At 44.2% G+C, this 7,777-nt stretch overlaps 1 pseudogene; it reads right to left on the bottom strand.

Moving 5' to 3' along the window:
• Positions 1 to 310: 310 nt before the first annotated feature.
• On the bottom strand, positions 311 to 4,945 carry LOC121558650 (annotated as a pseudogene).
• Positions 4,946 to 7,777: the final 2,832 nt, after the last annotated feature.

Raw genomic sequence — 7,777 nt, forward strand, 5'->3', positions numbered from 1 at the left:
TGAACATTCCTTTTCTATTACATTAACAATAAAACATTTGTCATAAAGACCATGCTGAAAGATAAATATAATGCAGACTAAATCAAAAATTATATCCTGTAGATAAAATATTGGGTCCTGTATGACTGGAAGCTGTTAGGCACAGTCCAATTATTTTATCCTACAAAGAATAATTTATGTTTTCACATGATCACATTTAAGTCAATATATAAACAATCAATTTGAATTTTTTCTTCAATCAGTTGAATAGTTCATGTGCACCTACTTAATCAAGGTCATGCCTACAGTAAAATTAAAAACATTCATAGTATGTAATGTATAGTCCTCTTTATTCAGAAATTACCTAATGATCACTAATACAAATGTGCTACACTAGATTTCTACCCTGTAACAATTCATTTTCTTCTTTCTACCCTGTCAAAAAGTGTGATGGTGGTGCCAATTTATCTCCATTGTGAAGTCTTTCATTAGTATCAGGGTTTGTGATGCAGTCTGTCAGTCATGCTAGTCAGGGAGAGCATGGACCCTTCTCTCCACTTCATGGCAATACTTCTCTGGAAGTCCAGCAGCCCTACAAGTAAAATTAACAAACATTAATTACAAAACTAAACCTGACCATCCTGACTATCCTCTGTTCCCCTCAATTATACGTACCACCTTGTCCCTGTACATAGTTATCCCTACTCAGTCCCTGTAAATAGTTAGTCCCTACCCAGTCCCTGTACATAGTTAGTCCCTACCCAGTCCCTGTACATAGTTAGTCCCCACCCAGTCCCTGTACATAGAGTTAGTCCCTACCCAGTCCCTGTTCATAGACTTAGTCCCCACCCAGTCCCTGTAAATAGTTAGTCCCTACTCAGTCCCTGTACATAGTTAGTCCCTACCCAGTCCCTGTACATAGTTAGTCCCTACCCAGTCCCTGTACATAGTTTGTCCCTACCCAGTCCCTGTACATAGTTAGTCCCCACCCAGTCCCTGTAAATAGAGTTAGTCCCTACCCAGTCCCTGTACAGAGTTAGTCCCCACCCAGTCCCTGTAAACAGAGTTAGTCCCCACCCAGTCCCTGTAAATAGAGTTAGTCCCTACCCAGTCCCTGTAAATAGAGTTAGTCCCTACCCAGTCCCTGTACATAGTGTGTCCCTACCCAGTCCCTGTACATAGCTAGTCCCCACCCAGTCCCTGTAAATAGAGTTAGTCCCTACCCAGTCCCTGTACAGAGTTAGTCCCCACCCAGTCCCTGTAAATAGAGTTAGTCCCTACCCATTCCCTGTAAATAGTTAGTCCCTACCCAGTCCCTGTACTTACTTGAGCTCCCTGAGCTTCTTCTCCTTGATCTCGTCAAGGCGGATGCGACGATGACGGGCCTCCTTGTCCAGCCGGTCTCCCTCTTTGTAGACCTCCCTGCGCAGGGCGATGGCCTGCATCTCCCGCTCCCTTACCTGCTGGCGCACCCCGTCCGCGTGACGCAACATCTTGATCCTGTGTTTCTCCTCCTTGTCCTTCTCCTTACAGATGGATGCCTGCTGGGCCCTGGGGTGAGAAAAAAATACTGTAAAACTCTACTGCTAATACAGAGGCCTTTGCTAACACTTTCAAACCTGGTTGTCCAAGACATAGCATAGTGTTATGCTTTGATTTATGAAACCGCCCAACTGTAATACAAGTGTGTGATCAAGTTAGTACAGTAGTAACTACCCACTGGGCACAGACGTCAATTCAATGTCTATTCCACGTTGGTTCAACATAATTTCATTGAAATGACGTGGAAACAACGTTGATTCAACCAGTGTGTGCTCACTGGGTACATTTACATTGTGTCATGGTGCACCTCAACACCCTCTCAAACCCAGCCCTCTCTCGCCCAGCCTCGATGGACAGGAGGTGCTCCTTGTGTGTGACCTGCTCCAAGCGAGCTGCCTTCAACCTCTCCTCAACATCCACCTTCTTCTTGAGGTGCTCCTTCTCTTTTCTCCTCCAATCCCTCGCCGCTCCCGCCTGGCTCGAAGCTCATCCTGACAAAGTCATACACAAAACCACTGTAACCATTCCTCCATTCCTTTTATGATCAATTACGACAACAACAGGTCAGTGTGAGCCACTGTAAAACAAATGGAACTTTGGTGCTGCTCACCTGCTCTGCCTTGTGGTCTTTGTCTCTCTCCTGTAGGGCTCGCAGTCTGGCCACCTCCTTCTCCTTCTCTCTCTTGATGCGTCTCTGTTCAGCCTCGTACTCAGCCTCCCGCTCCTGTAGGGGTCACACAAAAGTATATTTGGCTGCTTTAACACAGGCAGCCCAATTCTGATATTTTACTCAATTATTGGCAAAAGAGCTGATCTGATTGGTCAAAAGACCAATTTGTGGAAAAAGATCAGACTTAGGCTGCCTGTGTAAACACAGCCTTAGACAACTGTTTTGCCCTCCTGCTTTCTTACCAAAACAAGAAGGCCAAAGACCAATAATTAAGAAGTTCATAATGGAGTACCTCTTACCATTTTCTTGTGGGTGTACTCCATGGCCCTGAGGTCGGCCAGTCTCTCCTCCTCTTTCTTGCGCTCCTTGGCCAGCAGGCTTTCATCATTGATACGAAGGATCTCCTGCTGCAGACGCTGCTGCTCCTCCTTCTTCCTCTCCAGAGCCTGGGACACACACACACACCATTCTGACGTTTATTATTCGTTCTGCCTACAGTAACTGCATTACGATTTTTCAGATCCTCAAAAAATGATACAGCTGCACCATCGAGAGCATCCTGACTGGTTGCATCACCGCCTGGTATGGCAACTGCTTGGCCTCTGACCGCAAGGCACTACAGAGGGTAGTGCGTACGGCCCAGTACATCACTGGGGCAAAGCTTCCTGCCATCCAGGACCTCTATACCAGGCGGTGTCAGAGGAAGGCCCTCAAAATTGTCAAAGACTCCAGCCACCCTAGTCATAGACTGTTCTCTCTGCTACCGCACGGCAAGCGGTACCGGAGTGCCAAGTCTAGGTCCAAAAGACTTCTCAACAGCTTCTACCCCCAAGCCATAAGACTCCTGAACAGCTAATCATGGCTACCCGGACTATTTGCACTGCCCCCCCACCCCATCCTTTTTACGCTGCTGCTACTCTGTTAAGTATTTATGCATAGTCACTTTAACTCTACCCACATGTACATATTACCTCAACTACCTCAACTAGCCGGTGCCCCCGCACACTGACTCTGCAACGGTACCCCCCTGTATATATAGCCTCCCTACTGTCACTTTATTTTACTTCTGCTCTTTTTTTTCTCAACACTTTTTTTTGTTGTTGTTGTTTTATTTTTACTTTTTTTGTTTAAAATAAATGCACTGTTGGTTAAGGGCTGTAAGTAAGCATTTCACTGTAATGTCTGCACCTGTTGTATTCGGCGCATGTGACCAATAACATTTGATTTGATTTGATTAATTCATGAATGATATTCATGAGTTGCAAGAGCACAAACAGATTTTGGACCAGGCTAATTCATGAGGAATTTCTAACTGAAATTCAAAGTGGAAATACATTAGCCTTGCTATAAGAATGTTGTACTGTACAAGGAGACTTGTCTCTAACTAATAATACCTCCAGCTCCTCCATCTGCATCCTCTCCAGGTTCTCCAGCATCTGCTGGCCCTCCTGCTCCTTCATCTCATTCTGCAGCATCCTGTCCTCCAGACGCTCCTCAATCTGGTTTATAATCAGCTGCTTTCCCCTATAGACACACACAGGGAAGACAGCTGAGGCGATGTAGTGTATTTGACTTTAAATGGACCATTGTGTGGGTGTGTATGTGTGTGTGAGCATGTGTGCCCCTCACTGGATCCTCTGGTGTTTGCGCAGCTCGTCGACCTGCTCCTGGGCTTCCAGGGCTCTCCTGCGGTCCACCTCCATCATGGCATCCAGTCGCCTCTCCTCCTCCTGCAGCTCAGCCAGGATCTGCTGCCTCTCTATGATCTGGGCATCCCTCACCGCGTGGCACTGGGCACCCAGGATCAACTGGCCACAACAATAAGGTACCATACACGACACCCACAATGACACAGAGATGGAAGAGTCTGGACTGGGCATGGGTAGAATAACTTGGGAAATGTGTGATATTGCAGTGATATTGGGACTGAAGCTGAGATAAAACGAATAACAAAGAGTAGCAAAGTAAAGAGAAAGAGTGAGCAATGAGAGAGTGACCGGTTGATTCTCTTGCTGTACCTCATTGAGTTTCTTGACCTCGTCCTCCTGCTCCATCCTCATGGCGTTGGCCCTCTCCAGCAGGTACTGAGCTCTTTCCTTGGCCTCGGCCTCCAGCTCACTTAGGTCCTGGTTCTTCTGACGAGACAGGTCAGTCAGCCTGGCGGATATGGGCCTTCCGATCCTCAGCAGCATCCTTGTCAGAAAAAACAGCAACATTAGAACAGTGCAGAGGTTAGTTTGGTTTATTGCTGTTACATCTCCACAAGGGTGTAGTGCTGTAGCTGGGACCCTGTACTGCCAGTTAGTCACCCAGATTTCATGTTGAAAGGTTGCTTACAAATTCATCAGGTGCATTCGTCCTTTCTCACCATAGCTGCTTCTCTCTCCCTCCTCTGGGCTTCCAGCGTGGCCTCCAGCTCCTCCTTGGTTGAAACCCGAGAAGCTCTTCTGATCCGCTCGATCTCAGTTGGGCGGAGGATGACAGACAGCCCAGACGGATCCTTTCTTGGGATCCTGGCAAAATGACAGCTTTGTTTTGTTGTTTTTTGTAATTCACCACCACTTGTAAAATGTGATTGTGGGATATGTTTATTGGTGCAATGTAGGTTTATGGAACTGGATGGCATTCTCTTTTATAATAAGTAAACCGTAATAAACAATGCTAAGTGTAGTACTGGTATGTTCACAAAGCATTAGACTTGATGATCACATTGTAACCGAATGAGAAATTGAGGTATTGACTGATACTTGCTTCAGGTCTCGGATAAGGTCCTTTGTGATGATGCGAACTGTCTCTGGTTTCTGAGTCTTCTGACTTGGAGCAGACATGGACTGGCCCCTGGGTCCGGACCTACCACCCCTCTCAGTGTCCTTGACATGACAGGCTAAATCCATGGCTTGCAGCAGATTTACTCTGGTGTAGGGTTGTCTATCATACACTTTCCATCTCCAAGAGGAGAAAAACTCCTCAATCGGATTCAGGAAAGGCGCGTATGGAGGTAGGTACAAGTTCATAAACTGCCCATTGATGTTAAACCATTCCCTTACCGGAGCAGCTCGGTGGAAACTGACATTGTCCCACACTATCACATAGGTGGGAATGGGATTCTCATTTAGCGCTTGACCCTGCTGCTCTTGAACCTGCTACTCAAATAAAATATCTCTTAGATTGGCAATAAATCTTAGAAGGTGCTGGGTGTTATATGGCCCGAGTGTAACATGGTGATGTAGAACACCATGGTTGCTGATAGCAGCACAGATTGTGACATTGCCACCTCGTTGACCAGGGACTTCAACAATTGCCCGCTGTCCAATCATGTTTCGGCCTCTCCTTCTCCTCTTTGTTAGATTGAAGCCTGCTTCATCGACAAAGATGAACTCATGGGGTCTGTCCAAGGATTCCAAGTCAAATATTGTCTGTGTAGAAATACAATATACTGTATGTAGGATTTTGTAAGTCTTACAGAGACAGTGCTATACTGTAGAGTACAATTAGGCCTACTGTATGCACTTCTGATTCACATACATTGTATGTACTGAAGAGTAATGTCATTCACATAGTATGTGTTAGTACTGTAGACAATCTGGATTACAGTAAATGTTTCTGAATGTACACTTACTTGCACATACTGAGCTCGCAGTTCTTTCACCCTTGGTGAGTTGCGCTCAAAAGGTACTCTGTATACTTGTTCCATTGGCATCCTGTTACGATGGAGGACACGGTCAATTGTGGAAATGCTCGATTCCCTGGAAGTGTGTGTTGTCTTGTATCACTCGTTCCTGGATTTCTCTGAGTCGTATTGCATTATCTTGAAGGACCATGCCAACTATAACGGCCTCTTGCTCCCGAGTGAATATAGCTGTCCTTCCACCTGCATGTGGCAGCCTTGCAATTCTACAAAAAGTAGTTGTGCAGTTACAAAACATATTCATGCAGTACAATACATACAGTGATTAACTTTACAAATGTCTATTGAAACATCTGCATATAGTGTAGAACAGTAAATTTGCAATTACAAAAATACAGTAGTATACTGTACCTGTTCTCTTCTCTGAATGTCCTTACTATGGTGGACACAGAAAATCGACTCAAATTGGGTTGCAGTCCTGGTTCCCTCATTGTCAGTCCATGGACAAGAACATGGTCTATGACTGTTGCTTGAATTTCATCAGATATTTCCACTCTTTGTCTTCCTCCTCCTCTTCCTCTTTCTTGCCCTCCTCCTCCTCTTCCTCCTCGTCGCCCACCTCGCATACGCACTCGTCCTCATCCTCTCACATTGTTTCTTCTATCCATTCTCAGACTTTCTCCTTCCCACCTTCAACAACCTGTTTGCTCTCTGAACTGGCTTATATTGGTTGTGTCGCATCATTTGAAACAGGTTAAATCAATTTTGAGTGGTTGTGTTCAATCAATGACATGTGTTGTCTATTTGTATTTGATTGTTGCCACTTGTGTTTACCAGTATGGATGACATGTGCATTAGAGTGCAGAATGTGTTTTGAGAATGAGAATGTGTTTAGAGTTTTACTGAAAAGTCTAAGTGAGATCTGCAAATTGTGTTTTACCATGTGAAATGGTTTAAGGTATTGACAACAGGCTGCATAATTAGCTAAATGAGTCCAGGCAACTGAGAACTTTGTTCAGCCAATGGGTTTGAGTGTTTTAGCAATTGAGAAAAACTGTAACAAGAAACGTGGACTAACGAGAGAGGTAAAGAGCAGAAAACAAACTGCATGTATTGCAATGTATTGTACAGTGTCTTCAGAAAGTATTCACACCCCTTTACTTTTTCCACATTTTGTTGTGTTACAGCCTGAATTTAAAATAGATTACATTTAGATTTGGTGTCACTGGCATACACACAATACCCCATAATGTCAAAGTGGAATTATGTTTTTAGACATTTTTACAAATTATTTAAAAATGAAAAGCTGAAATGTCTTGATTGAATAAGTATTCAACCCCTTTGTTATTGCAAGCCTAAATAAACTCAGGTCAGGAGTAAAAAAATGTGCTTAACAAGTCACATAATAAGTTGCATGGACTCACTCTGTGCGCAATAATAACATAATAATATCTGTACCCCACACATGCAATTATCAGTAAATTCCTTCAGTCGAGCAGTGCATTTCAAACACAGATTCAACCACAAAGACCAGGGAGGTTTTCAAATGCCTCACAAAGAAGGGCACCTATTGGTAGATGGGTAAAAATAAAACAGACATTGAATAGCCCTTTGAGCATGGTGAAGTTATTAATTACACTTTTGATGGTGTATCAATACACCCAGTCACTACAAAGATACAGGCGTCCTTCCTAACTGTCGCTGGAGAGGAAGGAAACCGCTCAGGGATTTCACCATGAGGCCAATGGTGGATTTAAAACAGTTACAGAGTTTAATGGCTGTGATAGGAGAAAACGATATAGGTACTCCACAATGCTAACCTAAATGACAAAGTGAAAAGAAGGAAGCTTGTACAGAATACAAATATTCCAAAACATGCATCCTGTTTGCAACAAGGCACTAAAGTAAAACTGCAAAAAATGTGGCAAAGAAATGAACTTCATGTCCTGAATACGAAG

The sequence above is a fragment of the Coregonus clupeaformis genome, chromosome 5 (genome assembly GCF_020615455.1).
Source record: "Coregonus clupeaformis isolate EN_2021a chromosome 5, ASM2061545v1, whole genome shotgun sequence".
Lineage (NCBI taxonomy): Eukaryota > Metazoa > Chordata > Actinopteri > Salmoniformes > Salmonidae > Coregonus > Coregonus clupeaformis.